The sequence below is a fragment of the Cupressus sempervirens genome, chromosome 3 (genome assembly GCF_028749045.1).
Source record: "Cupressus sempervirens isolate cs-2001-9-10 chromosome 3, ASM2874904v1, whole genome shotgun sequence".
In the NCBI taxonomy this organism is placed as follows: domain Eukaryota; kingdom Viridiplantae; phylum Streptophyta; class Pinopsida; order Cupressales; family Cupressaceae; genus Cupressus; species Cupressus sempervirens.
In genome coordinates, this window is record NC_143120.1 from 62700187 (window position 1) to 62714367 (window position 14181).

Sequence of the window (14181 nt, forward strand, 5' to 3'; positions counted from 1 at the left end):
TCTAAAATTTCTAGAACTTCCTAGTTTTAAAAGTGCAACTTTGTATTATGCAAGCAATATTAAACTACCATGCATTTCTATTTGTGTGACCCATATGAAACACTTAGATCATCCTAATATTGAATTAAATAACTAATTACATGCTTATAGGCTAGTTGACAACTTGAACATGATGGTTTATAAGTGTGCTAAATCATGTAAGTGCCTTACAAAATAAGTCATTATTATAACTAAATACAATTAAAAGACTAGATGACATGAATACAGCCTATCAAACATGAATAACATGATCTATCCTAATGCATGATTGACATATGTACATGTGCAAATGAATTTTTTTTTAATGTGGGTGCTTCTGCACCACAAAGAGAACCACAGAATTATAAGAAACAATTGTGGTTTGTACTATTTGAAAATTATAGTTAAAAGTGATAAAGTTATATACCTTTGATTTGAAGAGTGCAAATAATAGAAATAAAGTATTGCAGAATGTGCATGCTTAGCTCCCCCACCCCCGACTAGTTGTGGATGGAACGGTTAGGTAGAGAGTAGTTACATACATACATACATACATGGTTAAGTGCTACCTAACTATGTCCAAGGCATCTACACACTAGAGGTATACTCTACTTACCAGGCTCCCTACATACCCATATACATGGGATCAAGACCCTTGAACACTCTAACGAATCTCAATTTCTAGTTTCTAATTTTTTTGATGTAGTTGTATTCCTATAACCACTAGTGAGATTTACTCAACTAATACAAATCTTCACCATCATACACCCACTTAGGCAAATCATGTGGTTTTCTATAATTAAAATACTATTATACCCTAATGGAACCTTTGTGTTGTAGTTTATAGTTAATGTAAGGTTAGCCTATACATGTCCTAACTCACTCCTTACATAGTTATGTTTAAAAGCTTATGATAATAATCAATGGGTCAAAATAGACTAGTCAAGTTAATGCTAGCTAGGAATAATTGATTATTCATTTTATTGTACCTAATATGATACCCAGCTAATCAACAACTAGACCAATTGAACCAGGTTATGGCTTGTCACTTAGCACAGGTTGAGTGAGTTTTATTATTTTATTATTTGGAATCTAGAATATATATGCAGCTAGAACAATTTTCTATTGTTTTAATATCTAATAAGCACCTTAAAAAAAATCTTTATATATATATATAAACTACAAGTTGTGCAATTTGTCATTTATTGTATTTTCTTTGCCATTTCTTAAGTTGTATTAGTGTTTCAAGGTTGGGAACCACTTCAACATCCTTTTGATGGTTTAGAGGTAATGTTATTATGGTAGTAAGAATAACTTTATTGAAGAGTTGAGTGTAAGGAATTACTACCCTGAACATTCAAGAAACATTCAATAACATGTAAAATAAAGTATTTAAACATGCCTCAACAAATTATGATTTAATTTTGGATCACTTATCTGATTAGTTTGTATTTTTTGTTCTCACCAAAAATCATAAAATGTAAGAACAACTATGCCAAAAAGAGCATAAAAAGATGATTATCATGCATCAACCATGTTTTTAGCTCTTTTGGAACAAAAATTATTCTTGGACTATGAGTCAAGAAAAAGAGAAATATCAAACTTGAAAAATATGTACATAAATACAATTAATTTTCAAAATCTAATTTTGTAAACTTATAAAGAGAACTAAAGAATTATAAGAAACTATTATAGGTTTGTACTATTTAAAAATTATAGTTATAAGTTATAAAGTTATATACCTTTGATTCAAAGAGTGCAAATAACAAAAATGAAGTATTGCAAAAGTTGAAAGCCCAACTGCCCCCACCCTGCCTGAATACTTACATATATACATACATGGTTAAGTTCTACCTAACTATGTCCAAGGCATATGCACACTAGAGGTATAATCCACCTACCAAGCTTCCTACATACTTGTATCCATGGGATCAAGACCCTTTAACCAGTCACTCTAATGAATATGTAGTTCTAGTTTCTAGTTGTTTTGATGTAGCTCTATTCCTATAACCACTAGTGAGATTTACTCACCTAATAGAGCTCCTCGTCATCATACACCCATTTGGTCTAGTCAGTCAATTTTCTATAATTATAATCCTATAATACCCTAGTACAACCTTTGTGTTGTAGTTTATAGTTAATGTAAGGTTAACCTATATACATCCTAAATCACTCCTTATATAGTTATATTTAAAAGCATGTGACAATAATCAATGGGTCTAAATAGACCAATCATGTTAATGCTAGCTGGGAACAATTGATTGTTCATTTTATTGTACCTAATATGATCATAGTTCTACAAGAATTTTTAATCAACCCAACTAATCAACAACTACACCAATTGAACTATGTTATGGCTTGTCACTTAGCATGGGTTGAGTGAGTTTTATTGTTTTATTATTTGGATTCTAGAATATGTATGCAACTAGAACAATATTTTGTTATGCTAATATGTAAAAAAAACCTTAAAAAGTCTCTCTCTATATATATAGACTACAAGTTGTGCAATTTTTCATGTATTGTATCTGCATTTTCTTTGTCATTTCTTAAGTTATAAGAGTGTTTCAAATTTGGGAACCATTTTAACATCCTTTGCATAGTTTAGAGGTAATATCATTGTGGCAGTGAGAGTAACTTCAATGAAGAGTTGAGTGTAAGGAGTTACTACACTAAACCTATGCTACAAATTCCTAGGAGCCAAGGGACAGTATACCTATGCTACACTTTCTAGAGACATGAGAGAAGTTACTACTAGCTTCAGTACTTCATAACATTTCGGATCATATAGGAATTGCACTTGAGGAAATTATTGATAAACTAAACATATAATGAAGAGGAAACTTGAAAACTTGAATGCTAAAATTTTGAAATGAAATTTGTCAAGGATCAAGCACCAATGCCAGAGTTACAACACAATGTGAAGTTGATTTTAGATATTTAAAAAAATAAAAACACAACATAAATCATTCCCAATTTTATGTTCACAACTCAAATTTTATCCCATGGCCTAAGCTAAAACCCTCATTACTACATCCAAAAAATATAATTGTGTCCCCAATGGAGAATTGAAATGTAATTTTTTTGGATTCCGCTTTGTGCATATTTAGAATAAACATAGATATTGGAAACAATGAAGAAACATCTAATCCTCTTATACTTAATTAGAATTGTGTCAAATATGAACTCAATAAATTGAACAATATAAGAGGTTCTTAGACAAATATTCTAGCCATCTTGGGTGATTTGGCGAGATGCTTCTACAAGGGAATTAGCCTTGTGAGTTAACATATAATTTCTTAAAATAGTTAAGTGCTACCTAGCTATGTACAAGGTGTATGCACACTAGAGGAATACAATACTACATGTAATACCTTGGTGCAACCTTTGTGTTGTAGTTTATAGTTAATGTAAGGTTAATCTATATACGTCCTAACTCACTCCTTATATACCTGTGGCCATGCTACTTGTTGAGTGATTTTTATTATTTTTCTATTGTTCTATGATCTCTTTGTTTATATACATACTGATAGTAAATAGATTTGTGCTTTAGATAGAAATATAAATGAGAACTTAGCATGCCCAATTAGGAAAGACAAAACACACTAACAGTTGGATTAGTTATCATTGATTGATAACTATCCTCTAAATTAAGAGGTGTAGCTCCCTCATTTAATGATAGGATATACCTTTAACCTAAAGGTATTAAGGTTTTTTGACATTCATCCATAGACATGGGATGAATACAATTGCAAGATTTATAAACTGAATGGAAAGAGAAAGAGGAATAAGTAGCCACAAGACTACCTAACCAATCTTTCATATTACAGCAGAGAGAGAGAGAGAGAGAGAGAGAGAGAGAGAGAGAGAGAGAGAGAGAGAGAGAGAGAGAGATTTATGCAAATATGTGAGTACATGGCCACAAGACTACATACATCACATTCAACATAGCAATATAGGATTATTTCTAAAACATAAATAAAAGGACTCAGTATCCTTCCAAATTAGAAATATAAATGTACAGACCACAAGACCAAGCACACATATATTCCTCTTTCTTTTAGAAACATGACAAAACAATAATAGTATTGTTCCATCCATTTATTACAATCAATCAGCAAAAAACAAATCACCTTCCCCAATTACAAATTGTACTCCTTCTCTGCAATCTGCACTTCAAAACTTACAGACTCCCAAAAAGAAAAAGAACCCAATACCAATTGTTTTTCCCCATTAAATATTTTTTCAAAGAAGTTAGGCAACCACTACAACTTCTTACCAAACTCACTCTATCTTCTCTGGCACTTTACTATAATAATTAATTCTAATAAAAGAATAAATAATTTTTACATCTTTTTCAACTTTAATCAATTGCCCAAGAGCTTTTACCTGTACAAACTTTCTCACAACTTCATTTCACAAAAATAATTAATTCTTTTTAAAGAATTAATTATTTTAAATTCTTTTTTGACATTTACCTTACTCCCACCATCTTCATTTATCATTTTTATCTTCAATACCACACTACAATAGTAATAATTAATTCTTTTGGAATCAAAGAATTAATCATGTGAAAGATCATATTAAAAGTGTGATGTTTAATTATTTCGCAAGTATTAATATTTAATTATTTAAATAATTAAACATAGTGTAAAATATTTTATAATGTTTTTACTTTGATTTTTTAAATTAAATTAAATTGTTTGGGAGGGGTAATACTTAGGGTTTTAAAACCTTATGTAACAGTAGCTCTCTCTGGGGGTTGCATTCTCTGCCAAGATATAGAGAACTTTTTGAATCTCTTGCTACTACTATATAGTGCCTTATCCATTGGGGTGTAGATACATCATTCATCTTTAAATAATCCATGACAAGAGCCCAAAATGTGTTTATCCAAAACCATATGAGGGACCTTCCTATTCTAAACTAAGAGATAGCTTCCATTGTTGCTATGTCATTTAGAATTTTGCAATGTCTGGAGGCTCAACAAGTCTTATGTATGCAGTATTTGCATCGATCCACTTTTTTAAGAACCTGAAGATACTTGGAAATTCATGATTCTTCACTTTCTCAATAATGTCATCCTAGAAAATTCGTAAATGTATTCTATGCTTGTTAACATGAAAATCTATTTTTTTGTCTAGGTCTCTGAAAACCATCATAAGAGCTCCATTTGTTACCAACAAACACTTTTTTAATGTAAAATTATAACTATGCCATTTTACTTTGGCTCTTTCTTAACTCCTTATTTAGGTTATCATTGTCCATCTCATTCTACTTTTTCAAATCTTTAGCTTCTTCGAGGGTGTTAATGCAGATTGATTATGAATCTTGAAAGCCATTGCTTTTAATTGCAGTGTTATTCTCATCTAAAGGGAAGACTTTAAGATGATGTTTACAATTGTTTTTGTGCATCTGCTATCAATAACATGCTTTAACTCATCCCCATTACTCATGCACTCTGAAATGAATGCAATTGCAATCCTAATTTATGCTACAATATCATTTTCTAGTATGTTTTACAAGGTCAAAATTAGCATCTTTAAGACAACTTGAAGGTTCTAAATACAAGTTGTGCCATAGATTGAGCAAAACATATAAGTCCCAATGGATTTATATGGGCTACATTCTTCTCTAGGGCACTTTATTCCCCATAGGTTTCTCGCTAACATCTGGAGTAAAAGGATGCATTAAATTAATATAATCATTGCCTGTGTTCTCCCTTTTTGAGGAAAAAAAAAATTCAAATGATGTCCAATTGACTCAAAAAGGTGCAAGGACTATCCGTGGAATAATATTATGTTTGGAAACCACATGATAAATAATTCTTGACCAATCTTCATGACAAATTGATTCCATAAGAATAGTATCTTTGATTAGAGGAGAACCAAATGTAATGCAATTAGCAGAAATTTGTCTCAGTCTTTTTCCCAGAACTCAAATCATAACAATAGTTGCAATTGCACCACCTATAAGGTGACCTAAAAATATAATCTTTTCTTTCTTTCTTTTCTTTGATAATGTGTTCATCTAGGCTTCCAAGTTTGAATTTTTTGAGAATGTACAAGAACAAATTGAGATCTCCTTTTTGAACAAGAGTTGGTTGATCATCATCACCCTTTAGACTAGCTAAGAAGACTTTGTTCTCATTCTATATATCTCACTATTCATATGGGATATCACTAGCTATGAAATCTCCTATGTAAAATGAAGGGAATGTGATCAATAATATACCTATATGCTTCCTTACACAAAAATAGGTATTCTCATTATCATCTGAAATGATGCATGTCTCACCCCAAGCTTGCTCAACGATTGCACAAGAAGAAAGAAAAATTTTCCATCTCTTCACCAATAGTGAACTTGGGCTGCATGACAATCTACATGAGCTGGATCCCATTGTATAACACTATAACATTCCTATCTATCTATTTAAATTTTTAAATACTTATTCTATGGCCTAGACCATATGTGATACCACTAATTCTAATATTAGAAGACCTATCATCTATCTTGAACTAGATCCAAATGCAACATGCAATCTTTCTCTTTGAGTATTGCATCAAAAGACTCAACCCTAAAATGTGATAAAGTATTTTTATTTCCCTTTTACTTTTCACTTATTACTTTAGGGATCCCATTTTTATCGTGCCACCATGAATAAAGTACTTTTCAACATAATAGAAGCATTTCCAACTTCTTTTAAAAGACTTTAGCAGCATCTAATCAGTAAATTTCATTTATATCTTCCTCGGCTTCAGCTAGTAGTGTATGTTGAAATTTGCTAGTATATGAGGGTAGTAAACTATATAAAATAATGTATGCTCGTGTTGCAAATTTCTTGCATAGCTATTCCCAAACTGGTTTTCACATCTAAAATCTATGGAACCATGGGCACTTAATGAATATATTGCATCTATTGTTTCCAATTGATTTTATTCAAAAATCTCACACGGTCCAAGCATTGTGGCACAACATTGTTCAAAAAATCTTAGACCACAAGGTGTGCTTCAAAATTTAATGCCTACATATTAGGGATAACCGACTACAACATAGAACAAAATTTGAATCTCTCATTGCTCACAATATTTCCTCATTTGCTATGGATATTTGATTAAAATCGTATATCAAAATCTGAACTTGAACTTGAACTTGAAGCTCAAACTATGAACTGAGCTTTGAAACTGCATGTTTAGATGTAAAAATGAGCCTTGAATTTGAACTTGAAAAATACAAATGGGTGTGTTTAGAGTGTTTCCAATCAATTCATAACGGCTTTTTATTTTTCTGGAAAAAAAAAATCAGAATATGGATTGACTCAAGGGAAGAGAAAGGTTAAAAGATGACACAACTTTATTGGAGGGGAAACAACACACAAAATAAAATAGAAACAAACCAAGCCCAAAATTGCAAAAGAAAGGGGTAGGTATTTACAATGGAGAGGGGAACGCCCTAAAAAACTAAATGTGGCCATTTACAAGTTGGAAAAAGTATGAGCCTTTCTGAATCAATTATAATAGAATGGAAGAATGTTTTGTACACAAGTGAGCAATATGGTCAATGTGATCTTTAACTCATGTATGGAAAATGAATCCATAGGATGGAAAATTAATATAGATTCAAGATTTTCTTCCACATTATTCATATCAACATTTCCTTTCACAAATGTAGGTAAAATGTCAACAATTTTTGTCATACCTGGAGTCCTTTGATTTTTTGATTTCCCATGTGAATTTTCCATTATAATTTTCTGCGCCAATTCTTCAAAAGAAAGAGAGGAGAAAAGATCTGCAAGGGACTAAAAGATGCAAAAATCATTTTCTACCTCTTAGCCATCATTTGGTGCTTTAGGCTATAGTAATGATTCATTAGTCTCCAAGAGATTAAACAATAATAATTGATAATTAACTTTATGCTCATAGGAAGAGTCATCCCAGCATATTGATAGATATTGCATTGTGTGATCAGCCATAATTTTAGAAGAGTATTTATCATCAATCTTTTCTTGTGTATGGTGATCGTCCATACCTTCCTAAACAACATTATTTGATGAAATAGCATTAATAGTCCCAAATATAGAAGAATCAATTTCTAAAGTTGGAAAATCTCCTAATAAGTTTTCATTTGATCTTTCACCCTCCAGACCTTGTTCAATGGGAGGCATATTAAGGCCAATCATTGAGTCAGTTGACTGTGAGGCATATTCATCATCATAATCAACATGTAGATGGTATGCTCTAGCTACACTACAAGGAGTTCTTTCAATCACAAGAGGGATTAAGAAATCTTTATCATTGAAAACTATTAGACTTTGATAAAAAGAGGTAGGGGATGTTGATTTTACTTCTTTTAGGATGAGCCTTTTCTATATAGGCTTTACCTTTAGATAATTCTACTATTCACAGAGATAAATTCCTACCTGTGCAATTTATTTACACTTCATTCATTTTGGAATTATGTCATCATCTAAACTAATAGCCTCCCTTTATGCATCTTGCAATGTTTGCACTCTTTGGTGCTTTAACAAAAACTTGATTTTAGTTTATAAAGTAGCTATGAAAATGCACATTTGATTATTTTCATTTGGTTGGGTATTTTGGGGAATTTTACCCACACACCTATTGAACCTATCTACAAAATCCTTCATAGGTTCAATCTCCTTCTTTTGAATTTGAATGAAATTTAATAATAACTTGGCAACATTAACTACGGGCCTAAATCTTTGGAGAAATTTTACCTCAAGGTCACTCCAGTAAGTGATACAACCATTATGAAAATTCTAAAACCAATCAACAACACTTCCAATGAGACTCCCCACAAATAGTCTAACAAATATGTTCTCTTCCTACACACCAAGAATACCATAGGTGACTATAGTTACTTTACTGTGTTCATTAGGGTCTTGATTTGGGAGATATTCTATTGAACTTTTAGGTAAGCCTTAGTATTGAGATAAAGCAAACAACCCAATTTGAAACCCCCATAGCTGGGCTGAAACCAAAGCCATAACTAGACTTTTTTCACCACAATAAATTAGAGTCACCAACCTTCATCCTCGAGGAGGTACCCTCAAATATCCAAGGAAAGGAAAGTACTGGAACTTTTCTTTCTTTCCCTAGTAGAGGACTCACCAAAAATCTTTTAGTAAAAAGATGTAACCTTTGGATAGAAACATAAATAAGAACTCAACATGTGCAATTAGGAAATACAAAACACACTAACAGTTGGATCAATTATCATTGATTGATAACTATCCTCTAAATTAAGAGGTGCAACTCCCTCATTTACAGATGTGCAATGAATTTAATAATAGGATGTAACTTTAAATTAAAGATACTAAGGTTTTTTGAAATTCATCCATAGACATAGGATGAATATGATTGCAAGATTTATAAATTAAAAGGAAATTAAAAGATGAATAAGCAACCACAAGACTACCTAACCAATCTTTCATATTATATGAGAGAGAGAGAGAGAGAGAGAGAGAGAGAGAGATGAAGCTATAAATATCTTTATGCAAAAATGTGAGTAAATGACCACAAGACTACATACATCACATTCAACGTAGTAATATAGGACTGTATCTAAAACATAAATAAAAGGACTCAGTATCCTTCGAAATAAGAAATTTAAATGTACAAACCACAAGACCAAGCACACATATATTCCTCTTTATTTCATAAACATGATAAAATAATAATAGTATTGTTCCATCCCTTTATTACAATCAATCTGCATAAAACAAATCTCCTTCTCCTATTACAAATTGACTCCTTCTCTATAGTTTGTGCTTCAGAACATACAGACTTCCAAAAAGAAGAGTCCATTACTAATTATTTTTCCCCATTAAATAATTTTTCAAAGAAGTTTGGCAACCACCACAACTTCTTACTGAACTCCCTTTTTCTTCTTCCCACTTTACTATACTAGTTAAATATGATAATAGAATAAATAATTTTTACATCTTTTTCAACCTTAATCAATTGTCCAGGAGCTTTTACCTGTACAAACTTTCCCACAACTTCATTTTGCAAAAATAATAATTATTTTTAAAGAATTAATTATTTCAAATTCTTTTTTAACATTTACCTTACCCCCACCATCTTCATTTATCATTTTTATCTTCAATACCACACTACAATAGTAATAATTAATTCCTTTGGAATTAAAGAATTAATTATGTGAAAGATCATATTAAAAGTGTGATATTTAGTTATTTTACAAGTATTAATATTTAATTATTTAAATAATTAAATATAGTGAAAAAATTGACATTCAGTTATTAGAATTTGACCTAAAGACAAAAAATTAAATAGTCTTTGAACTAATATGCTTTGCATATCAGCTCAAAGAGGGGCATTCGTAGACACCCATAACTGGCAAAGACATAAAACAATGCAATTTCGATCAAACAATGCAAATTCAAGATAAAATCAAAGGAAAAAATAGAAATTTAAATCAACTGTTACATCAGGTCATTAATCAATCAAATCATCTATCAAATAAAAAAGGACTTAAATCAACTTTAAAATGAGGAGAAAAATAATTCAAAATCATAAAATGAAATAAAAAAGAAAAAAAGAAAAGATAAAAAAGTTGAAAATAAATGTCATGCCCAAATTTACCAGGTAAAACATGACCAATTTTTTTTATAAGAAAAAGATAATCCTAAGTGGTTGACAACAGACAATAAGAGTGGTTGGTAAAAGATACACTCAGTGACACATTTTATTTTATTTTAATTCTCCAAATCATAGAAATCTTAAGGCAATTTTGTTACGACAAGGCTAATTGTATCTTGGTCATGGTCAAGATCATAACTATCAAGACCACATGTTGTCTAGGCCTACATCTATTAATATCCAAATTCATGATAGGATGATTTAGTAATGAGTTATGAAATTCCTTAATAATGAAAATCTATCTGGGTTCTACCTCTATGTATAGGGAGGACTTTTGTACACATATATAAAGGTGCATTATTGATATGGCTTCCATCTAGTGGGTAGCAACAGAATTCCATAAGTCTTATGTCAAGATTTGATCGTAAATAGTTACGAAATGATTTGATTCAATGACTGACTATCCATCCCATCAACATATAATTATGTTTTATATCTAGAGGACATCCATCTAACCTTAATCCATAGCTCGAAAATTATCAAATCATCATGGTTATTGACCCTATTTCAATACAATCAAATTAACACTTTATACACTATACTCACACATTGAATTCCACTCCAACAATGTGTAGTAACCTACTACTAGATCACATTATTGGACATCAGCTAAGTTAACACCTTAACTACTATCTAGATTTTGTAATCCCTAGTAACCCAATTCATGTATTCAAATTTAATTACTTGACATATAAGTAATCCTAACTTATCATGTTATATTCATAGTGAGATGATATGATATTCTAATCATGAGAGCTCTACCATATATTTTCCTATGTTGACGGTCCATTCTAATGGATTCATATGCCATAGTTTGTATGCAATTTTAAACTAGATTAAAATTAAGAAACTAGCCCACTTACTCAAAATCTCCCAGCCACTATAATCTTTTAACTGTGCTAATACAATTTCTAGCTAAATTTTTTTTGAAATTAAAAGTGACCAAAAGCAAGGGGGTCGGCCCTTAATAGTCAAAAGGTTGGTAACTAGCACATTACCAACCAGTAGCAAAAACAGACAACAAGAACAAGAGAACCAACAGTCAGAGATAATAACCTAAAACAAGAGAGCTAGAACCAGAGAGTAACCCCTAGCAACTAACCAAAGTCCAACGAGGCACCTAATAAAAACATAATTACAACTGATAACCAACAAAACTATAACTGTCATAACAGTATATAAAGTCTTTGGATCCATGGAGCCCATAACTGAACACAAATAAAAAAAGACTTAGATTTCTTTTTTCCCTTTTCCTCTTGCATGAAGAAGAATTTGGGCCCAGTCGTCAGCAAGGAACTTAAAGAGTAATTTATTGTCCTCCATGTCCAAGCCAGCTTCCTCCTTCTCTTGTGCCAACAATTGGAGGGTAGCTGCAGTAGCATGAGTAACTTTAAGTCCAAACTTGGAGAAGGTGAAAAACCCCTCCTCCAAAGCTTTGACTCTTTCCTCTAGGTTTCTATAATGCTCCTCCACCATCACCGTCTCCTCTTTATGCTCCTCGACCTTTGTAGCAGCAACCTCCTTCATTTTTTGTCCCTTTTGTTTATCCTGCAGCACCCGTGGGTTAGAAGAAATCTTCAAATTTTCCTTAACAGGGGAAGAAATGGTAATTGGGGAATTATCCTTTTTGCTCATCTCATCACAAAAAGTAAGGGGTTTAAGTGAGAAGCTAGCTGAAACATGGGTTGTTTCAGTATTCCTTTCTTTGTCGTCTGACACTTGAGTTTGAGTGTCATCCATGAAAATGCTCCCAAAATTGAAACTTTTTTCCCCTTCCTCATTACTATCATCCTTTTTTGAGTTTGAAATGCTTTCCTCCTCCCTTCTGTCATTGTTATTGTCAGAGCTATCTTCTTCAACTTCCTCAACAGGGTATCTAATAGACTTCTGCTTACCCCTAGCTTGGGACTGAGCTAGCCTACTAGACCTTCTTCTTGCTTTTCCCTCAATATCTTCACTAGAATCCTCTCCAACAACCTCTACCACCTTATCAACTTTTAATTTCTTGTTTCCCTTTTGTTCTATGGCTATGTCAAGTTTTTTCTTTTTCTTAGTATCCTTACTAGGAGATGGCCTAGGAGTATGGATTTTTGTCCCCGTATTGGAGCTCAGGGGGGAAATCCTACTATGGTGGGGGTTTTCCACAACAACCTCTCTGGGGGGACATAAAGCTAAGTGGAACTGATACAGACAGAAAATTAACCCCTGATGAATAATGGTGAAGTTTAGGCCTTTACTTTTTTTCTCTTTAACATCCTTAATCATATCCTCAAGCAAATGTAGAAGAAAAAACGGAATGGAAATGAAATCCCTATTTCTAAAATGATTCAACAAGGGAAAATGATAGTAATAGCACACTCCAAACCTACCTTCCAGGGTGAGATACTTCATCAGGACCAGACACACATCATCCCAGGGCTTAGGTAGCTTATCCCTTTTAAACCCTCCTCTATAGCGAATCAGCTCCTCATTCTCCGCAAAGAAGTTTTTCATGCTATTCTCATCCGAGACTTTGGTGACTTTCTTCCACTTGTTTCCCTTCATTGTGTGTCTTGTTGCCATGGCAATAACCTCCTCTGTGACTTGAAAAGTAATGTCGTTGATTGTGACCTTCCTATCATCCCAATTATTCACAAACTATAACGCACAATTTTCATCATGCCCAGCCATAGACAACATATATGGCAAAAAATCCCTTCCTTTAGGAGATACCAGGTCGCCATCATGTCCTTGAAGTTCTCAAGTCTCGTTGGTTCCAACCGATTCAGATCACCTCCCATATTAATCTCTCCACTATCATGCCTCTCTTCCTCAAAAATACGCATCCAAATTTTATCGCTTTCCAATTCTTTGTGGCTGCTCTCTTGCTTTAATCCTTTGGGGGAATAGAGATCAAAATTACAGACCCGCGTATGATGAGCACCAGAATCCCATAACATCTTATTCTGAGATTCGTGGGTATTAAAAAACCTAATTTTCTCTCCCTGTCAATTTTTGACATCCCAATCCATCATATCTATCGTACTTCCATTTGGGAAGCGATTCGAACCTTGCCCCGAGTTACCATAATTGCGAAAAGACAAGTTTCTTAATTTGTAATTACTCCACTTGTCATTTGTACGGTCACGTTTGTCTCTTATTTCCAAAACGCAAAAGTTAAATTTAGCGACAAAGTTCTCCATCTCGCCAAAATTGGCTTTGCTTTTAAATTTAGTAATCATCATTTTGAATTCTGCCACCTTTTTCCTTGATTATCAACATCCTTAGATTTTTGTTGATATCAACTAAAGTTTCCCAGCACGTGATTGCCCTAATGTTAAACCCCATGACAGCCGCAACGTCTGCCATTGGATTACCCTCTCGGTAGATATGCTGCAGGTGGACCATTCTCATTTCCTCCAATATATTTTTAATATCCAAGATTATATTTCTAGCTAAATTGTTACCCTAGTCTACAAAACTTAATATTAACTCAATTATTAAC

General features: G+C 32.5%; 1 pseudogene; it reads right to left on the reverse strand.

The window, feature by feature from the left end:
* Window positions 1-340: 340 nt before the first annotated feature.
* Window positions 341-13636, reverse strand: LOC149564786 (protein EDS1B-like; annotated as a pseudogene).
* Window positions 13637-14181: the final 545 nt, after the last annotated feature.